Source organism: Miscanthus floridulus, chromosome 2 (genome assembly GCF_019320115.1).
Source record: "Miscanthus floridulus cultivar M001 chromosome 2, ASM1932011v1, whole genome shotgun sequence".
NCBI lineage: Eukaryota > Viridiplantae > Streptophyta > Magnoliopsida > Poales > Poaceae > Miscanthus > Miscanthus floridulus.
The window spans coordinates 47468593-47482218 of record NC_089581.1 but is presented as its reverse complement, the minus strand read 5'-3'; positions in this window follow the sequence as shown (position 1 = coordinate 47482218).

Here is a 13626-nt window from a genome sequence, read left to right as displayed (position 1 = left end):
GCTAGGGCGGTAGAAGAATTTGCCGAGCCTAGGAATGAAGATGCATGGTCTGACAGAGTAGATTAGTTGCCTTGGGAAGGTGTACCATAGTTGGTAGTGCTTTTCATCGCTGTTCTCCGATATTGTAATCTTTTTGTTCTTTTTCGTCCGTAGTGTTGAGGTAGTCCGACTGTAGGGAAGGTGAATGTTGTGTTGAGAATGAGAGAGTGAGTATTTGTATGTTGTACCCGTATAAGGACATTGGAACATGTATTTTATTTATTTCGTAGTGTTTATTGCGTCCATCTGCCCTTTGGTCTTAGTAGACGTGCTTATGATTTTTAAGAACTATGTTAAGTGGGTTACAAGAGAAGTTGTCATTCATATGCTAGCAGACCAGCCGTGATTAGAGAACATTAGACATTGTATCGACTAATTGTGGATGTCCTAGTAGAACACTTGAATCTCCTTAAATCAAATCCGCCGTTGGATTTGAATTCCTTATCCCTTGTTGTTTGAATCTTCCTTTGCAATACTCCTCTGATTCTGTGGTTTATGACCCCACTGCCTTCATGGCGTGTAAGTTGGTAGTAGTTTCCTAGTTAATAGCTTATGGTGCCGTGATGAAACCGAGGGCTCCCTGTGGAATAGCTACCACATGATGAAGGGAAAGAAAAAGAAGAGTTGTAAGGAAACTTAGCCGTCGCTAGTCGGGGGTGATTGTAAAAGCCTGAGTGGATGTCGTGTCCCAAGCCCTGTGTTTAGTTGACCGCACTACGCATGCTGGGTTATTTCACCGTGTGCCCTACGAATGTCATTTGTGATGGGTCCATTAGCTTCCCATTCTCATGTGATCATGGCATCGTGTCGCACTCGCCGTCTTCGTGCACTGTGCGTTTCTCCTTTTCCCAGCATCCGGTCGGCTCTTGATCCCACGCTCTCATCCCTGTACCAGACCCCCCTTTTCCCCTCCCTTCTTTCTTCTTTTGGGGATACGTCCGTCCGCATGACTGCCTCATCAAGCGAACCCCTCTCCTCTCCTCTCCTTATCCCCTCTACCGCTCACGTAGGGAGCGCACCATGGCCGACTTTATCCCCACAGAGTGAACTGCCGGTGTACCCCCTCCATGTCGACAACACTATCAATGCGTTGTGCCCCACCTCCATTTGCCACTATAAGATGCCCTTGGTCCTTGCTCTTCTTCCTCATCCCCATCCTCTCGAATCCGACATAGAGCTATGAGATCTAGCCGACATTGGGGGATTAGGTTCATCAGTCGGAGGTGATGGTGTAATCTGATAAGAAAGAGGATCTAGTTTTAAAGAAGTTCAAGTCTACAATTGGTTAGTTCGGTCCTAGGATTCATGATGTTTGACTTCTCAGTCTCCTGTTTCTAGATCTCTTGATCATACGCCATGTTTTGGATAATCATTATCTTGTTGTTTCTCCATTGCCATCGTCTATCTCAACTTCTGGATTAAGCCTTGGTTGTACTAGGTTCCTCTTAACCATGTATCTCTAAATCCCCTTGTGGTTTAGTATTCGAGGTCGTGTAACCTTTCGTGTAATCCCTAATCTATGAAATGTAATCACGTTTCCCCTCTTTTGGTTCTTGCTTCGAATTTCGGGACGAGATTCTTTTTAGGCGGGTTGGTTGTAACACCTCTGGTGTTATGATCTTACTTAACACCTTGGTTAATGCCTAAGAGTAATTAGTAAAACAAATTTTTGGGTTTAAAAGTTTGAAGAACATGTGGAATTATAAATGAAGCTTGTGTGACTCACTTTCGTAAATAAAACGAGCAATTAAGTGTCGCTAGTCAACTTGTCTCGGTGCTTAGCAACTTTTAAATAATCTTGTGGACAAAAGTTGTTTAGGGCTTGTTTTGAAAAAGTACAAAGAAAACACTTAAAATGTCTTATAGCGAATAAATTGTGAATGGCTTGTTCAGTTGGATTGAGCACATGAAAACAATGTTTATAAACAAAATAAAATATAACTTGTAATTAGAACTTAAATAAAAATTTGAAGTGTGAATTAGTAGTTAAAAATGCAACTGTTGAATTGGTAAATGGACGTTGTTCCATGGTATATTTTGATAGCTCAAAAATCGAATTGGAAATTAAAAATTAGCCCTTTTCGTTGAATCGGCAAAAATTTGAAGTTGTGTTGAAAGTACACTTTTTTGGCCATTTATAAAATGCAAAATAGTTAAATAATGCCCTACTATTTGGTTCTATTATTTGGTTTGATAGACGGTAGCGTGGACTTTTGATTGGAGGACTTGCTTGGGCCTCAATCACAATCAATTGCAGCACTTGCTTAGCTTTTAAATTCGTACGCGTCACTGCACAACGTCAAACGGCTCGGCATGCAGTCACCACGTGCACTGCCTGCCAGCCGTATGGCCGACGTGGTGCTTCGCCCACCACACGAACCACCTACCAAGCCATGCTTGATGCCGTCACGTAGCCTGCCGCATCACAACATCGTGCTGTTGTGTGCGTGTGGCCGCACGTGGGCACGCTTTAATGCTCTATCGCTGTCTTTTCCACGCACCCGAGGCACCCATGGTCACACCGCCCATTGCTGGACTCTTTTCCCCCGCTCGCGAGTGCATGTGTGCCCCTCGGCCCTACGCTGGACCTGTTGCACCATGACGCCCATCTCCACGCTGCATCTGGAGCATAGCACCACAACCATCACCGCGTCGTCGACCTCCAAGCTGCGCTGCTCTTCTCTGAGCCGCGTCGTCGCCTATGCCGCATTGAGCCACCTCACCTTCATGCCATGGACGTCGTAGCCTCGCCACCGCATCACCGTGAGCCATCCTTCCCATCGCCGGAGATCCATGTCGTGCCGCCGACCCCGACGTGCCCTGCTCCAGGACTACGACGCCATCGCCGGCCCTCCCTCGCGAGCGCACATGTCCCGTGACCTCACGCTAGTCCACATATCCCATGGCATAGCCCCTCTCGAGCCCTGCATTGCCCCATGCCATGTCCCCGCCGTGGCGGTGCCACTACTGACCCTGCCACCGTCGTGCCCCACCGTGGCTGCTTCCACTGCCACCACCACGTGCACGAGTGCGCCATGCCCATGCTTGGATGCACCATGCTACCACCCGCCTAGCTGACACAGCCATAGCCAGCGTGCCCGCCACCATGGCTCGTGCGGGCAGGCTATCGGGGGCCGACTCAGGTCTTGCTGCGGCTAGCCTGTGGTCGCGCGGGCTCCCATGAACCTCGCCGGTGGGCTTCCCGCCACTGCCATGCCTTCCACGGCCAGGATTGACCGCCGGCCGGTGGTCCCCTATCCGTGCTCTCCTTTGAGGATGATGAAAAGGTAATAATGATGAATAGCAACTAATACAGGGTTCTAGGTGTAAAATACGTGACTGATATGAACAGTAGTGTACCAAATAGATAGAAGCATGGGGCATTTTTGCATACCCGCCAGGCCGGTTTGGGCAGGCCACACGTGGGCCGACTTGCTAGGCCGCTCGCGCCCATGCGCTAGGCCGGCCTGTGGTTGCTGCGCATTTGCCGCTCGCCCGCGCGCTGGGCCAGCCTGTTGTCGCCGCACCTAGGCCGCTCGTGCCACGCGTGCGCCCCGCCCCATCTGGGCTGCCTTGACCGACTGGGCCTAATGGGGCCCGTGGTTCGTTTTTCTTTTTCTGCTGATTTTATTATTTTTTTTAAAATGACTGAAGTTTATAAATCCGTAATAAATCAAATAAAAATCATAAAATGGTAAATCTAGTTTTGTTGAACTCTGAATAAAAGTCTATACACATTGAACACATAAAATCATATGCTTTAGTGGAAAATAATTTGCCTTAAAAATTAATCTATTGTTGTTGTAATTAATTAAATTAGTTTCCTTGCTCCAAATGCTATGCAATTTTTATGATAGGTTCATCATATGGGTAGGTGTCCACTATAATTTTTGTAGCTACAGAGAAATTAAATTACTAAGATAGTGAATGAGCCCTAGTTTGAATATATAGTAAGTCAAATAAATGAAATAAGGAAATACCTTGGAATTTTATAAGTAAAACACTTGTTGGGAAATGACATCTTTCTCGACGATGTTGATACGTAGATTAGTATGTTAGTCATAAGAGCTAGCTTATTAGTTCGTAGTATGTACTCTGTGTTAAGAGTTGTCGTTGCCTTGTTAATTAATTGTTGCATCATCTCTGCATCGCATTCATATCATAATAGGAACGATGGTAGATCGATAGTATCAAACGGAGTAGCTGAAAAGATGGTGCCAGGGATCAGGACACCAAGATGAAATGCTAACTTTTGGTTATATTTTTCCCAAGCAAGCCTCGGTGCATAACCCCTACTTTCTGCACTTTAAATTATATTTGTGCATTAAGTTTTAATGAGTTGAATGAAGCCCACTTGCATATATATATCTTTATCCTATGAGTCTTACTAGTATTATAGGATCGTATAGATTGCTATGCTACAGGACTCCGATAGAAGTCGAGTGATTGCCTGTCACTCGTGAGAGATAGGCAATATATTATTGTTGTTACTATATTAGTATCACTTGGAATATATATATGTGAATGATAAATGGAGACTAGGTAGGGATATGGTTTGGGTATTGGTGGGTGTAAGAGGTTGTGTCATGCGGCCAACGGGGCATAGCTTGGTTACACTGTTTCCCTGTCTATGTCGGTTAAGGGCCGGCCATTGCATTGGGTTCTAGGCAGGTCATAGACTTATTATCTTGAACACATATGTGCGCTTAGCAATGCTTCCTGCAGATGCAATAAACCCACAAGCCAGATAGCCATGCATATTCTTGGAGTCTTTTCTTTCCTCCTATCGGGTAAGTCTTGCTGAGTATAATTGATTACTCAGGGTTTTATTTCCCCCTGTTGCAGGTGATAGATGGATGCTAGAGCCGACTCTTGTGTGTGGATCCCTCCTGGTGGGGCTTAGAGAGGATTCCTTTACGCTGCGATTATAGTTTTATTTATAACTCTCACTAAATGTTTTTATAAATGAAAGTTTGATAAATCGTTGTCGTAGTCTACATATCAATGCTTCATCATGTCATGAATAGATATTTATTTTCACTGTAACTCTGATCACCTGTTTATATTCTGCTGTTAAATCAAATTGTTAATAACTCTGATAACATGATTATATTCTACTTTTATAACAATAAATATTATACTCTAATGTGGCATGAAAAGTGATGTAAGAAATGGCTATAATGATGTAAGTTTTATTCTCTTATTTGTGATCCTGATGGAAAAATGTGGATTTTTGGGTTCTCTCCTTGGGGTGTGCTCGACGGAACCACATAATATGGTGTCCTCCCTTGGGGTACTTAGTGTCTAATGGAAGACGAGTACTTCTAGGAGGCATTAGATTAGGCAGTTCTGCCACAACAGCTATACTGTAAGTATGGGATGTTCGCTAACAGATAAGTCCTTAGGGAGAGGAATCTAGAGCACCATAGAAATAGCCCAATGCTCTGGCCCCCTGATTCCATGTTGCTAAAAAGCATCTTTTAATGTTTATTGCATATACTATTAGTCAAGTTACAAGATCATGGTCTTTAATTGAGTACTAGCATCATACTACCCAATGCAAGACCCCATAGGTATTAAGGCACAAAGTACAAAGTACTAGGAAATCCTTAGTGGTAGTCAAGGTAGACACGTGCAGTATGAATTAAATGAATAAAGGTGTATAGGGCAACAAGGAAGATCACATGCTATACTTGCCTTAAACTCATATCCTTCTTCTATTGAATTGTAACCTCCAAAAGACTTCTTCTAGATCACCAACTTCTTTTATATCATCAACGCAAAGCTCACCGACTAGACATGATCATAAAGCACCACACAAGTATCCATACAGTCATACATGAAGCAAACAATAGATCTAAATTAGAACAGTACACCAACCATAAAATCAAGATGAAAAGTTTATAAAACGAATCTACGTCTCGCTACAAACACACAGACACAAAAAACACTCTAATCGGAGCTATAACGAAAAAGATACAACTACCGAAAGATTTCCTTTATACATGGAAAAGAAAACTATAATCTTTATTTATTTTATAAAAGTATATATAGAATATTCTATACAAATATCTAAATCATATTAAGACAAATTAGTTTTGATTTAGAAAACTAGAAGAAAGCTAATCTCACTTTATTTTGAAAAGATTGGAGTGAAAAATATAATGTTGGGGACCTAATACTGGGGTACCCAATGTGGTGAAGCTAATAACCATCAAACGTTGATGCTTTCAAGCGGACAAGAACGTAACTGCACTTCTTGTCCATATGACCGGAGGTTCGCCACGCCTCGCTTGGCCCCTAAAGCTTGGCTCCGCCTCACCTGACCCCTGAGGGCTGGACTCCGCCTAGCCCAACGTCTGGGGGCAGACTCTGCCTCGCCCAATGACTGAGGGCTGGCTCTGCCTCTCCCAATAGCTAAGGGTTGACTTTGCCTCACCCAATGATTGGGGTTGGGTCTTGACTCGCTCGACCCCCAAGGGCTGGCTTTGCCTCGCCCAATAGCTAAGGGCTGGCTCCGCCTCACCCGATGACCGGGGATGAGCCTCGCCTCGCCTAACCTCCTAGGGCTGGCTCTGCCTCGCTCGATAGCTAAGGGCTGGCTCCACCTCGCCCGATGTCTGAGGGCTAGCTCTACCTCGCCCGACGGCTGAAGGCTGGCTCCGCCCCGCCCGACGCACTGGGATAGGCTCTGTCTCGCCCGACGACTGCGCCCTGCTCCTTCATAATGATGGGTACAGGGTAAGATACGACATTTGAGTCAACCATAGTACCGAGGACCATGCCCTGCATGCTTGCATGAAGGTACCATAAGGATACGATGGGACAGGCACTTTAAGCCCTTTCCGGCCAGACAAGGCCTAAACAGTGTTGTAGCTACCGACTTTTGTCTTACAGTGTTGTGGGCGCCACCGTCAGCCCTTGGATGCGGATCCTAACATAAGCATACGATAACCACTATAATCCAAAAGGGAACTCACATCATCTACAGTTATAGATGTATGGTCACTTCCCCGTCTACTCCCCATAGGGTCATAGCTTGGCTCCCTGGCATGCCACACCGTCCGCTGGTGTAGGATGAGACGTACCCACTTGATGAATGAGGGTAGGGCACGGCCCTATAAGGATCAGTGATTATGCCATCCCTGACATGGTCTGCCATGTCAGCAGGGCAGGCATAAGGGGAAAGGAAGACCTGGCTCCTTCGAAGGACCTTCTCTACCCTTTGGTTTTTTCCTCTTTCTCCCATCTGTAATCCCTGCTCCCCCTTGGTCTATAAAAGGGAGGGCAAGGCACCCCACTAAAGAGATAGATCGATTCCACACACAACACACAGCCAAGCAGCAACCGAGCTCTTGGCATCCTTTCGACCTTCTCATAAGAGACTTGGGACCTATCCCTCTCTCGACCGTTTGTACCCCCTACTACGAACCTTTTTCGGTACTAATAACATGAGCAGCAGCAAACTGGATGTAGGGACATTCTGCCTGAACCAGTATAAACCTTGTGTCCTTTAGTACACCATCCTAGCCTAATGCGCAACAAATATAAATTTACTAGTTGGTGTTTATTCGAAACACCGATAGTTGGCGCGTCAGGTAGGGGCCTTTGCATGTTCCAAATTAGGCCTCAGATGGCTAGTCATGCAATTAGCTGGGTCCTAGGTAGACACGTGCATTTCGATGACCTGGACTTCATCGTCATGGTGGGAGGAGAGTTGGCGTTGGCCCATGCCACCATCCAATCTCTCCCCTCCATCAGCTCCAACTACGGGAGGCTTGGGCACTGGCTTGGCGTCTCCCTTGGACCCCAGCCATCTAGGGAGGACCCACACCACCTCACCCTCTCTCTAGAACACTCCGCACAAAGTGCCCCAACAGTGCTTCCGTTTGGTCTCCCCAACACCGTGGCGACCGTTAGCCACCTTGTGGCGCAGCGCACGATCCCATCCCCCGCAAACAACGAGTTTGTGTGGATGATCGAAAGCGTCATGGAATCCCTCCATAGACTCCTCGTGGAGGAACCGAGGTCAAACTCTGGCTCCGACTCTAGTAGGGGGAGCCATCACCCCTCTTGGGAATATTTCATGGTAGGTACCCCCGAGGGACACGTCAAAAGCATCTCCATGGAGGAGGCTACCCCAGCAGGTAGCCTCGGTGATGAAACCAAAGCGGGGACACTAGCCCCACCTCGCATAGGGGTGGAGCAGCAAAGAGCCTAAAAGTGGGAGATTGAGGAAGCTAGAATCTAGCTTGTGTGGGAATGCGTGGAGGTCAATCGGGAGATCGAATGCCACAGAGACAGTGGGCGCGCGCGCCAGGGCCTGTGATGTGAAACGAAGGATCATCGCCAATTATGAAGCCCTTCCTCGCTTCACCCAGGCGAGCCAAAACATCGCCGTCACAACGGCCTTGCTCCATGGCCTTCTAGAGGCCACGATGCCCGAGGATCATTAGGCCCACCCCAAGATTCGCACACTACTCAAGCACGTGGCGATATAGCAGGCTAAGAGCTCGTTGTCTCGATGACGCGAGCTTGATGCCAGCCAGCGCACAACCTCGGTGCACCCCGCTAGGGACACGTCAGTCCATCAGGCACCACCAAGTGGCAGGCAGCGTGCTGTGGTCTCGGTGCATCAATGCCTCGGCCGTAACCGCGACGCATGCAGCACCATCGACGCTCGCAGATGCACCTACAACAACCTAAGAGAAGGAGCCCATCGTGGCTATCACCCTCATCGCAGTGGATGCTACGACAGCGGCAAGGACCAAACCTCAAGCCCTAGCCTGCTAGGCCCTCAGGCCTTCGACCGGCACATCCTCAACACTGCTTTCCTACCAAGGTACCGACCACCTACCAATATCCCTAAGTACTCTAGGGAGACAAACCCCGGACTTTGGCTCGAAGACTATCGGCTTGCCTGCCAAGCTGGTGGTGCAGATAATGATGACTTCATTATCCACAACCTTCCACTGTTCTTAGTCGATTCAGCATGAGTGTGGTTGGAACACCTACCGTCCAACGTGACCAGAGTTGGGCAGATTTGAAGGAGATCTTTGTGGGGAACTTCCAAGGCACATACAAGCACCCTAGGAACCCTTGGGACCTCAAGAACTATCGTTAGAAATCCAGTGAAACCCTCTGTGGGTACATCCAGCGCTTCACCTGGTAGTGCAACGAGCTCCCTAATGTCGCCAATGTTGATGTTATAGGAGCCTTCCTATCTAGGACTACCAGCGAGTCTTTGGTTCATAAGCTGGGACGCAAGGGCCTGCAAACCACCAAGGAGCTCCTAGACATCGCCACCAGCCACGCCTCAGGAGAAGAGGTAGTCGGAGCAATCTTTGATCATCTCGAGGGCAAGGCAAGGCAGGACAATGGCACCGGCGAAGGCACCTCCAATCATTTTGCCAAAAGGAAGAACAAGAAGCAATGGTGCGAGGACTTGCTCATGGATGCTGCTGACCACAAGGGTGGCCGAAAGCCCATGGAGGGCACTCCGAACCACTTTGAAAAATTACTCAAGGGGTCGTGCCCAAACCACGCCTTTCCTATTAAGAATCTGCTCAAGGACTATAGCCTCATGCGGCGGTTCTTGTCTAGAGGCTCCAACAAAGAGGAGCAAGGGAAGGACCCTACCCCCACTACAGACAACGTCGAGAAGAAGGATGACAACTTTCCAATGCTGGATGGCTGCCTTATGATCTTCGGAGGATCGACGACCTATGACTCCGAATGCTGTCAGAAGGTCACACGCCGTGAGGTCTATACGACCGAACCAACCACGCCTGCCTTCCTCCAGTGGTTAGAGTCTGCCATAACCTTCGATTGGGATGACCATCCAGATAGTGTCCCACACCCAGGGAGATATCTGCTCATGGTCGACCCGATCATTGGCCCAAAGCGACTCACCAAAGTACTGATGGATGAGGGCAGCGGCCTCAACATCATGTACGCAAAGACGCTCGACAAGATGGGCGTTGACCAGACATGCCTCTGCCCAACCTGAGTGCCTTTCCATGGCATTGTGCCTGGGAAGCAGGCCATGCCACTTGGGTAGATCGATCTGCCCATCACCTTCGGGGATCAGTTCAATTACAGGATTGAGACCCTCACCTTCGAGGTGGTTGGGTTCCCTAGAACTTTCCACGCCATCCTGGGATGTCCATGTTACACGAAGTTCATGGCCATCCCCAACTATACATATCTCAAGCTGAAGAAGCTGGGCCCCCATGGGGTCATCACTGTGGGCACCTCCTTCTAGTAGGCCTACGAGTGTGAGGTCAAGTGCTACAGCCACGCCGCAATGATCGTCGCCTCTGGGGAACTCACCGGCCTTAGGGAGGAGGTCACCAAAGAGGCGCTCGACGCCAAGAAATCGATCGGGTCATTTGAGTCGGCCAAGGGCTCTAAAAAATTCCTCGTGGATCCCAGCAGCTCCGAGGGCAAAATGGTACGCATTGATACCACACTTTCCTCTGAATAGGAAAACACGCTCGTCGACTTCCTCCGTGGCAACAAAGACATCTTTGCATGGAAACCCTCAGATATGCTAGGCATTCCGAGGAAGGTCACCGAGCATACCTTGAAGATCCATCTAGGCTCCAAGCCGGTGAAGCAACGCCTATGTCGCTTCGACAAGGAGAAACGCAGGGCCATCGGTGAAGAGATAGCAAAGCTATCGGCGGCCGGATTCATCAGGGAAGTATATCACCCAGAGTGGTTAGCTAATCCCATTCTTATATGAAAGAAGAGTAGAAAATGGAGGATGTGTGTTGACTATATGGGTCTCAACAAAGCATGCCCAAAGGATTCGTTTCCTTTGCCACACATAGACCAAATAGTCGACTCTACCTCGAGGTGCGAAACCCTCTGCTTTCTTGATGTGTACTCCGGCTACCATCAAATCAGGATGAAAGAGTCCGACCAACTCTCAACGTCCTTCATCAACACCTTCGGATCATTCTGCTACGTCTCAATGCCGTTCGGTCTGAAGAACGCTAGGGCTACATACCAGCGCAGTATGCTCAAATGCTTCGGGGACCTCATCGGGTGGACCATAGAGGCCTACGTTGACGACATCGTGGTCAAGTCCAAGTAGGCCGACCACCTCATTGCCGATCTTGAGCAGACCTTTTCAAAAATCCGAGCTAATGGCATCAAACTCAATCCTGAAAATTGTGTTTTTAGGGTCCCGAGGGGTATGCTGCTTGGTTTCATCGTCTCCGAGAGTGGCATCGAAGCCAACCTAGAGAAGATCTTGGCCATCACAAGGATGGGCCCGATTTAGAACATAAAGGGGGTTCAGCGAGTTATAGGGTGCCTCACCGCACTTAGCTGATTCATCTCGTGCCTCGGTGAATGAGGTCTCCCCCTTTATCGCCTCCTAAAGAAAGCTGACCGCTTCGAGTGGACATCCGAGGCCCAGGAGGCACTTGACATGGTCAAACAACTTCTGACAAGGGCCCCGATCTTGGTTCCTCCAACCGATGGAGAATCCCTCCTACTATACATAGTGGCCACCACACAAGTGGCCAGCGCCGCCCTGGTAGTAGAACAGGAGGAAGAGGGGCATGCCCTCAAAGTATAGCACCCTATGTACTTCATCAGCAAGGTACTATCTAACTCTAAGACCCGCTACTCCCAAATCGAGAAGCTCCTGTACGCCATCCTCATCACCAAGAGAAAGCTACGCCACTACTTCGAGTCACACCCTGTGATAGTCGTGGCATCGTTCCCCCTTGGTGAGGTTGTCCAAAGCCAGGACGCCATGGGAAAAACCGCAAAGTGGGCGCTCGAGTTGATGGATCAGGGCATTACATATGCCTCCCAAACAGCGATCAAGTCCTAGGTGTTGGCTGACTTGATCACGGAATGGACCAAGGTCCAAACACCACCGGTGGCCGTCGATCAAGAGTACTAGATGATGTACTTTGATGGATCACTGATGAAGAAGGTTGCTAGCATGGGGCTAGTCTTCGTATCACCCCTCGAGGTTAGCATGAGGTACATGGTTCATCTCCATTTCCCCTCATCCAATAATGTGGCTGAGTATGAAGCGCTCATCAACGACCTATGAATTGCCATTGAGTTGGGCATCCGATGCCTCGACATCCGGGTCGACTTCTAGCTGGTCGTCAACCATGCCATGAAGGAGTCAAGCTATCACGACACAAAGATGGCTGCATACTACCAAGAAGTCCAACGGCTGGAGGACAAATTCGATGGCCTCGAACTCAATCACATCCTAAGGTGCCTCAATGAGGCGGCCGATGCGCTTGCGAAAGCAGCGTACGGCTGAGAACCGGTGCCAATGGGTGTCTTCACCAGTGACCAACACAAGCCATCGGTACGCTACGAAGGGTCAGAATAGGCTGACGACGGTCCATCCGATCTAGCCTCAGGGGCTAACCAACCAACGGCGTCGTCCGGCCCCGAGGTCATGGAGCTTGAAGAGGATCTAGTGACAAAGCCTGGCCCTCTAGACGATTGGAGAACACTCTACCTCAACTACCTCCTCTATGACACACTATCGACAGACAAGACGGAAGCTCAACGACTCGCATGTCGTGCCAAGTCATTCGTTCTTATAGAGGGCAAACTCTACAAATGAAGCCACATTAGATCCTGTAGCTCTGTATCCCCATCCAATAGGGGAAGCTTTTGCTGAGCGATATCCATGGTGGGGTCTGCAGTCACCATGCCATGCCTAGAACCTTGGTTGGGAATGCATTCTGATAGGGCTTCTACTGGCCCACTGCAGTAGCCGATGCCGAGCAGATCATACACACCTACGAAGGGTGTTAGTACTACGCTCGACAAACTCACCTCTCGGCCCAGGCACTCTAGATAATCCCCATCATGTGACCTTTTGTGGTCTAGGGGCTTGATCTGGTTGGGCCTCTCAGAAAGACACCCAGAGGATACACCCACTTGTCACCATAGACAAGTTCACAAAATGGATCAAAGCTGGGCCGATCTTCATGATCAAGTCCGAGCAAGCTGTGTTGTTCTTCCTTGACATCATCCATTGCTTTAGAGTACCAAACTCCATCATCATGGACAATGACACATAGTTCACCAAAAAGAAATTCCTTCGATTCTACGATGAACAACACATCCGGGTCGATTGGGCCGCCATCGCACACTCCCGAACGAACAGGCAGGTCGAGCATGCAAATGGCATGCTCCAACAGGGCCTCAAACCTAGGATCTTCAACTGGTTGAACAAGTTCAGTGCACACTGGGTCACCGAGCTCCCTACGGTGCTCTAGAGCCTAAGGACAACTCCCAGCCGAGCCACTGGCTACACGCCTTTCTTTGTGGTCTACGGTTCTGAGGCCATCCTCCCAACCGACCTCAACTATGGAGCACCAAGGATTAGAGCATATGACGAATAGGGAGCCGAGGCATCCCACGAAGACGCCATGGACCAACTAGACGAAGCTTGTGACATCGCCGTCCTCCATTCAGCCAAGTACTAGTAGGCACTGCGATGGTACCATAGTCGATGGGTGTAGGACCGAGCCTTCAACGTCAGGGACCTAGTTCTCTACCTTGTGCAGAGCAACAAGGACCGCCACAAGC